General features: G+C 42.8%; 1 pseudogene across 1 annotated transcript; it reads right to left on the bottom strand.

Moving 5' to 3' along the window:
• Positions 1–4,599: 4,599 nt before the first annotated feature.
• LOC310759987 (small ribosomal subunit protein eS6-like) lies at positions 4,600–5,410 on the bottom strand (annotated as a pseudogene). The gene has a single exon. The product of its transcript is annotated as a small ribosomal subunit protein eS6-like (transcript).
• Positions 5,411–12,188: the final 6,778 nt, after the last annotated feature.

Genomic DNA, 12,188 nt, shown 5'->3' with positions numbered 1-12,188 from the left:
GTCTTCAACTGCTGGGTCACGGTGGGTTGCAACAGGCACACTACCACCATACAAATATATGGTAAAAAAACTAAGAAATGGGTCCTCAAATGCATGTCTGGCTTAAACGTGGGTCCTGAGTTTCAAAAGTTTGAAGATACCTGGTCTAGATGCACCAGTTCTTTGAGGGAGCTATTTCAAGACTTTGTTTCAACCTTAAACAACAGGTTTTCAGTTACTCAAGGAAGTACTGAACAATTTTGGGTTGCTTAAAATTACATGAGCCATTTTGACTTAGGCATTACAAACAAAAAGGAAGGGCACACAACAACTTGGGTCAAAGGTCAAACATGGAAAATTACTGCCCTACCAGTGAACGTTGCAGAAAATGTGCAAGCAAGTGAGCACAGGATCCTTGGAATGGGCAATTCTCCAAGGGTTATGTTACACCCTGGACTCTCTGGTAATAAGTGTAGAAAGCACAAAATGAACTACAAAGACTTCTCTTTTAGCCTTAAGGCTAGAGAAACAGTCAGAGAGTTGCCCCATAGCAGCTCAGATTATAAATGGGGGAACATTCTGTCCTCCTTTACGAAGTCTCAAAGAAATTCTCAGCTCAAGGAAGGGCAAATTCAGCTCCCAACAAAAAAACCTGCTTAAGTCGAGGCCATGTATTAGAGAGCCAGCTTTTACAGAATCATAATCTCACTGCTTCAGTAATAATCAGACGCATGGTAACAACTACGGTAATATATGAAGCAAAAAGTTTGCTAGTGAGGCCAAAGTCAGGATGAGCAAACCATGCTCTTAGACAGGAAAGGTAAATCTCCCCCTGGATATAGACCAAACAACAGTTCCCCCTTCCATGCTCTGTTCTGCTATTTTTCCATTCCATGCAGGAGGTCTCAGGTCCAATTTGGAAGTGGTCACAGGTGATGTCATTTTAGTTTTCTTTCAGGGCAACAGAGATGGTTCTTCTCTATAGTAGCTCACCATTTGTGGCATGTTGTCAGTGGAGGGTGTGTGTGTGCTGTGTCCTGTTTGTGTAGTGGTGGTTACACGTGTCCTTCTTCTGATAGGAAATGTTCTATAGGTGCGGGGGGGGAGGACAAAAAATGGAGGGTTGAGGCAGGTCAGTTTCAGGAGAGTAGGAAACGTCCCTATTTTAATCTGAGGAATGTTGGAGGGTATGAGTAATAACACTTACGGTTCCTTAGAATACATATCATCAAGAAAACCTTGGACTACTATAATGATCTGTCTCCTCAATTACACTGGAAAACAGCTTTAAGTTCAGCAACTTAAATCAAGTGTCCATCTTTTCAAATGTGGTATTTTAACACTCAACATTTTTTGAACAGGCTATAAAGAAACAATGGCATCACTGAAATGTTTTGGTTCTACCAAATGTCTGAAAGCTCTGAGTGCAAGCTTGAATTTGTGAGGGGTTTACAATAGCAGCTGCTCTGCCCTTGTGAAAAATTAGCTGCTTTATTTAGGTGCCTTAAAGAGAGAAGAGGGGTTTTTTCCCCTAACAATGGTTAGAAATGTTCAGTGTGCAAACTCCCCACCCTTAACCCACTTGCTAAAAATGTGTAGAACCACCTCTTTATATCAATGAATTAGCAATCAGTCAGACTTGAGCAAAAAATTATTTGATTCCTGCTTAATATGTTAAGCACATTCACATGCCAGCTTTGAAGGTCTCTTTGTTGAAGATCTTACGGAGTTGCATATTTGACAAATCACAGAAAGCCCTGTTAGAATGGCCCTATTCAGGCATTCATAACAGGGCTTAAATAAATGCAGAAGTGTTCTAGCTCTGCCCTGCCACCTTCTGAATCCTCAAAGGCAACTCTGAGTGGAGAAGCCACCTGTACCTATGGAAGCTCGCATGCATTTTTGAAACCCTGGAAAATCATGGTTCCAAAATCTATGGAACCTTTCCCAGGTACAATAGGCATTTCTCCGGGGCCCAAAGATTCATTGGAATGGTCTCCCTTGAGAGGTTTTAAAGCAGAGGTTGGATGGCCATCTGTCATGGATGCTTTAGCTGAGATTCCTGCATTGCAGGGGGTTGGACTAGATGACCCTTCGAGTCCCTTCCAACTCTACAATTCTATGATTCTATGAGGGCCCAGCCCAGGTTGTAGTCCCATTACCATGAGGGAGAAAACGATGCTAAATTTTAATCATACTTGGAGAAATTTGCTCAGGAGGGGTATTAGAGCAGAGCAAGCAGAATTCTGTACAGTGAGTTGCTGGTCCTGCCCACATTATGCATACATTAGAGAGAGAGATATACACAAAAATGCATTGCTTTAGGTGAAAATGCTTGTGAAAATGTCTATATTAGGCAAAAGTGGATGCCAAAATGTGTTTTCCAGAGACATTTGCACTAAAGTTCTAATGAATGTTCATCTGGAAGCACCATGTTTTTGATGCAGATTTTGCTGCCGTCATCACTGCCATCTGATAATTTTTATTTTTATTTGCTGTTCTTCTACTTACTGCATAAGGATAAAAAGCGTTTATGGCAGGGAGATTTTGTGTGTGCACACATGTGAAGCTTTACTTGCTGAGCTACTGAAGGCACAGAAAGATGTGAAGCTTCACTTGTCAATATTGTTGAACATACTGTAGCATTCCAAGCTTCAGACACTGTTCCCTGTTCCTCGATTGCCTCATTTTAAAAACTGGCTACTCATTGCTCCTCTCCTGCTTGTGGGTTGTTGTTTTCCCCAAGAAGCATTTTCCAGAAGAGCTCCTTTTGTTTTTTCCCTTCCACACCATTGTTAATCTTGCCGTACTGTTTAAGGCAACCTATATTATATACTGTACAATTTAAAAAACATATTTGAGGATAATTTCAGCAGTGTTGGCTATTAGTGACCTCTTGAATGTCCAAAGAGCACCTAGAGGAATGTGCTGAGTTACTATGTTTTCCTACTACAATCTATTCTTGTGGCATTTCTTCTAATCGTATAATCCAGACTCATTTCATTTGGGACTTTAGGCATGCTAGACAATAGGTTTTCAGAGGAGTGTTGCCTGAATCACAGGATTCAGGTGCATAGGATTGCAGCAGAATTCCCCAAAACTTCCCCACCTCCAACAACCACCCAAAAAGGCTGGTCTATATCCACATCCCCAGACAGATCCTTCTTTCTGTGTTATGGACTATGCATTTGTTGTTGGGAGATACTCATTTGTGAGAACTTGGATAGGGACAAGGTTGGACGACCAATATAAGTGTGACTGGGTGAGATACTGAGGGGCCCAATAATCCAATGCTGGTGTCTGGGGTTTGATCTAGACTGTAGCAATTTGTTACACAGTTCATGAAAATAAATCCCAGGCATAAACTCTGATCAAAACCCTGGAATTTGGTTCATCTGTGCTATATGAAAACCTAGATGTAGGCTGGTAGAGATGGCAAAAGAGGCATATGCTGCACTGACAAACATATCTTTGTAACTTCTTGTCTAGGAGTCTTACTGTTACCAATATGGCAGGATACAAGTTGATTCACTTTCTGCCTAAACTGTCAACTAGTCCAGCGTATGGGTGTATTGGAAGCCTAACTAATTGGCTTCTTATATATGTAAGCTCTTCAGAGCAGGGACCTATGTTCTTGCATTCTGTAAAGCACCAGGAACAGAGATACAGTGATAGTACTTATTTAATTTGCGGGTATTTCAACAGCAAGCTTTTCGTTTAGGAATTCTGAATGTCAGACAATTTTGCCTTCACTGTATCTCGCTAGGCAATGTCATTGCAACCAGGCAATCTAATGATAAGCCAAGGTTTGTGCAATCAGTAAAGGGAAACGTTTCCTTTATAATATGGAAAAGAGCCTGCAAGCACAGATTTGATGAAACAAATACTCCGAAATGGAAAGTAACAAGTCTGTCCCTGTTCCCCGGATCAGTCTTGTTGTGTTGCAACCTAGTTTATGATTGATTTGACAGCACCCAGCAGTGCAACGGACAGGCTCTAATGGGAACACTTACAGGTTTGGGAGAGCCTACAGAGATGTGGACGTATTAAGCATTTCTTTCTATTTAGTCTGGGGGAGATTTATTTTTCATCTCATTTGGAACCTATAACCAGCTGGGATTAAAAGATGGCTGGTTCCTTAGGACTTCACATGTGATGCAGAATCTCCCTCTAGGGTGAAAAGAAAAAGCCATACGAGGGTTTTTCTCTCAGCTGCTTTAATTCTCTTCAAGCTCCCACTCAACATACGAGCTCCTAGCTCAAAGGAGTGAGTTTGTTTTTTAAAAAAAGAAATATATAATTGGAATTTATTTTTCTTAGTTTTAAAGGCAAAACAGCCAAAATATTTTAGAACAGGAAAAATGTAAGATGAATTTATACGTACTGTACTTATTATCAACCAAATGATAAACAGAGACCATTTAGATGTGCAGTGATTATAGCTTCAGAATATCTCCTAGATTTTGCTATAGGTGCAGATCCCATTAGGTATTCCTCAATTACATTTTGGAGAAATAAAAAGCTCACATACATGCTCTATCTAACAGTATATGGGAGTTCTGTGATGAATGGCATCCTCCAGTGTTTCCTCTCTCCAATCCTCATTTCTCCCCCCCCCCAATAAAAGTTTAATTTAATGTTTATAGGAACACAGTTCCTAATTTACTTTTGGCTTGATTCAGATTTAGATGTGGAAGCTCTCAGTGAAGAAAGTCTACGCCTCTTAGCTATTTGCTCTTGCCGTTTTTCCTTTGCCTCCTTCATTCTTTTAGCCAGAAGCTTGTTCTTTCGGGTACACTGCTTCTTTAGAGCAATACTCCTGCTTTACGCCTGCTCTGTTGTAGGACCCTGGGAGTTACCAAGCACTGAATCTTGGGTGCTTTGGTCCTGGGCTTCTTGCCTTCCTTGTTCAATGGTTTTCTCACAACATACTGATGGACGTCATCTTCTTTGGAGAGATTGGACGGCTTTTGGATTTTGCTAGCCCTCTTGGAACCAAGCCGGCAAGGCACAGTGGTGTCAGTCAGTCCAGAAATACCTTCCTCACCTTTCTTTACAATGACCAAATTCAAGATGCTTAAATTGGCATCAACAATGCAACCCCGAACAGATTTGCGTTTCCTTTCTCCAGTTCTTCTAGTGTGGCCTTTACTGAGAAGCAGGTGGACACGTCCGTGAGTCAGGACCCCCTGCTTCATGAGGAAGCCTTGTTTGTCATTGCCTCCACTGATTGCGGACAACATATCCCTTCCACTCCTCGCCAAGAGCATCCAGAGACTTCTGTGGTCATGCACTTCTTGCAGAAGGTGTGCAGCTTGCGCTCATCGTCAACTTCGATTAGTTTCTGGCAGCCGGTGGCTGGGAAGAAGATGTTCAGCTTCATGGTGCCGGCACAGCTCACCTCGGATCTGCCGCGGGAAAGAACTCCAATCCTCATTTCAAAGTTAATTCATTCAATAGGAGAACCAATAAAATACCTTTCAAACTTTCTGCTTGAACTTGAGTATCTATAGAAAGAACTTCAAAGGCTGTTATCTGACACTTACTTACTTATCTAGGAGTAAAACCCATTAACCTAAACTGGACTGCCTTCTACATAAACATTTGTAGAACTGGGCTGCATTTCTGAAACTGCTGCATGGAACTATAGGGGCCCAACCTTCATCCAAGCAAAGGCTAAGGAAGAGACAGATATGCAAGCATTCCTGCAAATAAGACTCATTCAGCTCTATGGGATTTACCTATAACATAAAAAGATCCCTAGTGGATCAGACTAGTGATCTGATCCACCATCCTGTTTCCCACAGAGGCGGTCCAGATGCCTCCAATTGTATGGAACAGCTGCACTGGATTTTGCTGGAAAAGACATGCCCCGAAGAGTTGCATGTTCCTAGTCTCTAGGAACTCTTTCCAGATTAACATTACTAAGGAAGGCCTAAGCATCTTTCACATAAATACTCTGTTCTGCAAACGGTCCTTAGGATGTTCATGTGATATTTCTCCATCCAGAAAGAAAGTACCTTTCCAGCAACGTATCCACCATTTATCCCCCTGAAAATTCACAGAAGAACCCGAAGGTTCCTTGTGACACATGAAAACCACAGCCATGGTGAAATCCATGCATTCCTTGGCTCTTCATCATCATTTCTCAGGCAGTTTACATCCCAGGCAGTGGTGCCACTGAGGTGGGACTTTGGGGGCAGAAGCAGTGGACACTGGTCGATTAGAACAAATGGGGTGCTTCCCCACCAAGCTCCAGGGGGCAGCACCCTGTGCAAGGCCAAGATTTGGCACCCACCCACCTGCCTCTCACCTTCTATTCTGCTCAATTCGCTACATCATAGCTGTGGTGTCCTGTGGCACCTCCTAGTCTTTTTGCCCAGTGTGGCAGAACTGGGCACAATGCCCTAAATCCACCTCTGCAAGCCCTGACCTCAGGAAGGACCCATCTGCCTGTTTCCTTCCTTCCTTCCTTCCTTCCTTCCTTACTTACTTACTTGCATCCAGTCCATGGGGTGGCCCTGGCAGTGAGCCTTAATCTCAGTGCTGCCTTTGTAGAATACAACATAGAGGACAATAGAGACAGAACCAGAATCAGTTGGTGTTGCCCATCATTGACTCTGGTTCCACTTGCTGTTGTTCTTTCTGCCTTCTGGCCTATCAATCCCAGTGGAAACCATCCTCTACTGGGCAGAAATCTGGGGTCCCACTCAACTGAATAAGCAGAAGCAATCCCAAAAATGAGCAAGGCAAAGCCAGTTTACTACAAATTTGAGGTGAATGAACCCATTTGAACCCATTAAAATCTGAGACCATTAGGTCCAGAGTCTACAATTACCCAAGTGCACCACCGATCTCAGAGGAGACAAGGAGCAAAAGGGAATGCCTAGGTTTACCATCCACATGGGTATGGCTAGCCATGCACTTCTAAGTTATAACATGAATGGAAAAGGCAATTGAAATAGTTCAAAACAAGAAGCAATAAAATAGTTTTCACACTGACTGCTTGAACTGTGGAATCTTGACTGTGGAAAAAGGTACATGCTTCATTGTTCTGAAGTGCAGAAACCAGAAATGTGACAAGATCAGGAGTTCATGTGCTAACCCAACATAACTTGGCATTTCCTTGGCGCTGTCAGATAAAGAATCAGTGTTTCACGAACCACAGCTGCTTGCATGTTCCTGATATATTGGGGTTGGTTTTCAGTCACTCCATTCAAGTGAAACCTTTCCGGACAGCATTCAAGTTTCTCAGCACAGCACAGCACAGATCTTTGTAAAATGTTAACCATCTCGACCCCAAAGAAAAGATCCTGTGTTGTGGTTTTGTTTGTGTGCTTTTTAATGCTAGCTCTGAGGCCCCCCCCCAAGTCTAACACACACATGTAGAATAACAAGCTTATCTCCTGGTAAATTATCAAACTCCAGACCATAAATCTAGCCCCCTGATTTCTAGATGAGCTCCCAAATGTGAACTAACTAGCAAAACATTTTGCTATTATCTTTTACTAACTTCGACTAGCCTGTTTCTGTGCCAACACCCTGACAAACATAAATTTTAGCCGATGATCTTTTATTGACATGTGATGTGGGAAATTTCACCAGTTAAATGTCTTTCTGTTGGGTTGTTGCTAAAGATCTAAGAGAAGGGACTACAAAATTATGTGAGCTAAAGCTGAAATGACAGATACTGGACATTCTGTCCAATTGGAAACTACCCCCTCTTGGCTAAAAAAAACCCCAGTGTGGTGTAAGTGGTTAGAGTGCTGGAGATACCTGGGAGACATGGGTTCAATTCACACTCAGCCACAAAGCTCATTGGGTGACCTTGGGCCAGTTGCTCATTCTCAGCCTCCCCTACCTCACAGGGTTGTTGTTAGGATAAAATGGAGAGGAGGAAAACTATGTATACCACCTTGAGCTCCTTGGAGGAAAAGTGGGATAGAAATGTAATCAATAACTACATAGATAGATAGAAGCAGTGTGTGTTAACTCAGTGCTTAAGGAACTGTATTCTGTGCATGCTTTGATGCAATCTTTAGGAAATGCTTCTTTAACAACTGAGCCGTTATACCAACACCAACCTACTGGATTCAGTCCTGATTCAAAATTCAACCAAAAAACTATTATGACTGTGCGGCTTTCATTGCTTTCTTTCTGTGCAGATGAGCTCAGAGTGGGTGACAATTCTGATCCACACCATGACAAGGCAACGGGTTAAAGACACACACACCCCTCCAAATTCTGTGCCGCCATTCCAACCTATGGTGGCTAATTATTATTATTAAATTAAGCACGCTGGGACAAACAAGTTTGGTTCCATGAGTAACCTTTGATCACGGGAATTGCAACTGCTGGGGAGCTGTGCTTCCTTGGCCCCTTTCCAAAGAACCATAAAACAGCCAAGTCCCCTCCCCAAAAAAGAACCATAAAACAACCATATCTGCACCATACATTTAAAGCACTATGATATCACTCTTAACAGTCATGGCTTCCCTCAGGAATCCTGGGAACTGTAGTTTGTTGACGGTGCTGACAGTTATTAGGAAACCCCCTATGCCCCTCACAGAGCTACAATTCCCAGAATGACTTATCAGGCCATCTTCCCAGAGGACTCTGGGAATTGTAGCTCTAGGAGTCCCTGAAGAACTTTCAGCACCCTTAATAAACTACAGTCCCTGGGTTTCTTTGAGAGGGGCGAGCTATGGCAAAGTCACTGCCTGGTTGGTGCCTGCTGGTGTATATAAAAGGAACAGGTATAATAGTGCTTTAAATGTATGGTGTGGATATGGCCTGCATCACTATTGCCTCATAGTGAAAGGGATATGGATAGCCTTGCACCAAGGGATAGCCTCATTGCAAGGAGGGGATTCCACAGTTTTACAGACCACTGCCAGAGATAAGGCAAATAAAATAAAGTTAAAAGAGAAAATGGAAAAAGAAAAGGGAAGTTCTAAGTGGCTGGCATTTTCAACTCCACAAAATAGGTACTTGCAGTCTTATTGCAGGAATGGGGAGCATGGGGCACTCAAATTTTGTTGGACTACACCTCAGTTGGTTAGAGCATGGTGCTGATAACGCCAAGGTTGCAGGTTCGATCCACGTTTGGGACAGCTGTAGATTCCTACATTGCAGTGGGTTGGACTAGATGATCCTCAGCATCCCTTCCAACTCTACAGTTCTTTGGTTCTATTATCCCTGGCCACAAGCTATGGAGGCTGCAATCTGTTTGGACTGTTTGGAGGGTCACAAATTCCCTATATAGCCCTTGCAGAACCACAAACATGGACCAGTGTTGTCAACAATAATTTTGATTGCTTTAGGCAGGGCTGAGTAGGGGGAGGGGGCAGAGGAAAAACTGTACTTCCTTAGTAAATCAACTCTATAGTTTGGATGCTGTGGGAACAGGATTTCCTACAAAGGGAGGCAATGATTTGGAGAATATTATCTGGATTCCTCACAACAAATGACAAGGCATTTCCTGAGCCCAATATATATATATATATATATATATATATATATATATATATATATACACGAGTAGATTTGACAGTATAAAATGCTGGACTGCCTCTCTTTGTGCAAACTCCCTGTATGTATCACTGCAGAATCTACATGCCTGCAGACTCAGAGTGCCAATCAAATTTGACAACAAACTATCACTTACGAAGTAGATATCCAACTGTGACAGGGACACTTCCCTCACAGTGTCAGTAGTAAAGCAACACTTAAATGCTAGTGCTAACATACTTTGTGAAAACAATTTTTGAGCAATATGGGCTCATAATCTCTAATTGCTTTTTGTATTTGCTTTCATTTAAAGATAATGTGCAGCTCAGTAAGAACTAGCGTGTCTCCCTTCTTCTGAAACGATTCACTCTGCATGGTGCAGAGGTCAGATCTTGCATATTCTCATTCACTGGTTCAGAGCTATGGCAAAACCATTTTGATGAACTCTGACCATGTTTTGATTGGTCCCATAAGAAGTTGCCTTATATAAAGCCTTCATACTAAGTATGGTCACCCACAGGTCACCATTTATGACAAACTAATAGTCTAGCTCGTGCAAAATGGTAGAATGCATGCTAGGTAACATCTAACAGCAGTGAACAGGTCAATATAAAGAAATCAGAGCTGTTGATGTAGAAATGTGGCCCATGCAGTGCAATCAAAGCTACTTTACCCAGAATCAAGTCCTACTTCCTAATGTGTGCTTACAGAATTGCAACATTAATGTGAAATCTAAGCATGGTTATTCAGAACAGGACTGACCTCCATGTGGTATGCATAAGATTGCACCCTTTATCTACTCCTTGATTCATTGATGCTAGGGTAAGTCCCATTCGGACTTGTGTTGCCCAGATGAAATTTATTTTTGTAAAATCTGGTTTTATAACTGTCGTAAAACAGATAGTTGAAAGCCAGAAAACACTTGTGCTGTTGGTTCCACTTGCAAGAAGGGTAGAGTCCAATTATGCTATTTATCATGTCTACAGCATCTTTCAGTGTATAGACTGGGATTTTTTTATTCCATTTACTCTCACAATCCTGAGACACAGGTTAAGCTGAGAGAGCAATTTCTTCAAGGCCACTCAGCCAACAAGCTTCATGGATGAGTGGGGATTTATTTTTCAACTTAATTTAGCAGCATTTGTGTCCAACAATGTTCCTTTCCTTTAACCCTGCCTGTCAGTTAAGAGCCCTTGAAGTATTGGCAAGAGTCATGGGCTTCACTCCTATGAACACAGTTGGCCTTAGTTTTGAGTAAACATGCATAGTATCAAGGCTGCAATTCTATGCATACACTTACAGAGTCTTACTGAACACAGTGGAACTTTTATTTGAGTAAACATGGATAGGATGTGGCTGCATTCTTCAACTAGTTTTCTAAGGGACAAGTCTCAGTGAACTCACTAGAACTTACTTCTGGGAAATATGCATAGGATCAGGCAATAGTATAGTGACCATCACCTTAAGAATATTTTTGTTGTTGTTGGCATCCATCTGTTTTGAGAGACAATGGAGTGCGCCTGTGGGGGGAAAGGCAAACTGCTGGAGAATTACAGCACCTGTGGCTGCAGAGACCAGTCATTCAAAACTGCTGCCTCCCACATTGTTTTTGCTGTGTTAAAGGTAAAGGAACCCCTGACCATTAGGTCCAGTCACAGACGACTCTGGGGTTGTGGCGCTCATCTTGCTTTATTGGCCGAGGGAGCCGGTGTACAGCTTCCAGGTCATGTGGCCAGCATGACTAAGCCGCTTCTGGAGAACCAGAGCAGCGCATGGAAACGCCATTTACCTTCCCGCCAGAGCGGTACCTATTTATCTACTTGCACTTGACGTGCTTTCGAACTGCTAGGTTGGCAGGAGCATGGACCGAGCAACGGGAGCTCATCCCGTCACGTTTAACCCACAGCGCCACCTTTTGCTGTGTTAGCAGCACCGAAATGACCTCTCTGGAGCGCAAGACTGGGCAGTGTGTTTTGAGATCCTGAGCTGCCCAGACTCCCCCCTTGGCCTTACTTGGTCCAGAGGAAAGCAGAGCAATACATTTGGCACCATCTGGGCTGTCGGAGTTGCTGGAAAGGGGCATACAAGGTGCCATGAGTGTAGCCAGGATTTATGTTGGGGAGATGCTTTCTGTTGGGGCAGAAGCTCAGTTAAGTATTTTTATTGATTTACTTGATTTAGGGAGGGCAGCTCCCCCCCCCCCGGCTATGCCCATGCAAGTTGCCATCCAACCATCTTAGGGACTCCAGTCTGGATTTCTGCAGGGTTTACTCCTTAGCCTTTTCTTCTCCGAAAGATGTCCCACAAAGCCGTGGGTGCAGATTTTTCTTCGGGGTTTACTCCTGAAGCATTTCTCATGAATGATTATAGCCGCAAGCCAGTGGAGATTCAGGATTAGAGTTTTCATTCTCCATTATTATTATTATTAGATGGATCACCTTCCCAGGTTGAACTTCCCTCTACAGCATGTGTGGTAACCACCTTCTTGACCATTTGATGGTCTATTGGTTTCACCCACTCACTAGGAAACACATAAAGCATGGGTAGATCCTTCAGGACCATGTCTTTAGCCTCTTAAAACTGCCTAGATACCCCAGCCCGGAGGCTAATGTTCAAAACAAAACAGCTTCTTATGGCAGCTGCTTTAAACAGCTGGATGAACCAAGCAGCAATCCAACAGGTGTAGTTTGGGTTAACTA

This window comes from Podarcis filfolensis (genome assembly GCF_964270895.1).
Source record: "Podarcis filfolensis genome assembly, chromosome: 3".
NCBI classification, from domain to species: domain Eukaryota; kingdom Metazoa; phylum Chordata; class Lepidosauria; order Squamata; family Lacertidae; genus Podarcis; species Podarcis filfolensis.
Note: the sequence above shows the minus strand (reverse complement) of the source record. Positions and strands in the feature narration are given on the sequence as shown.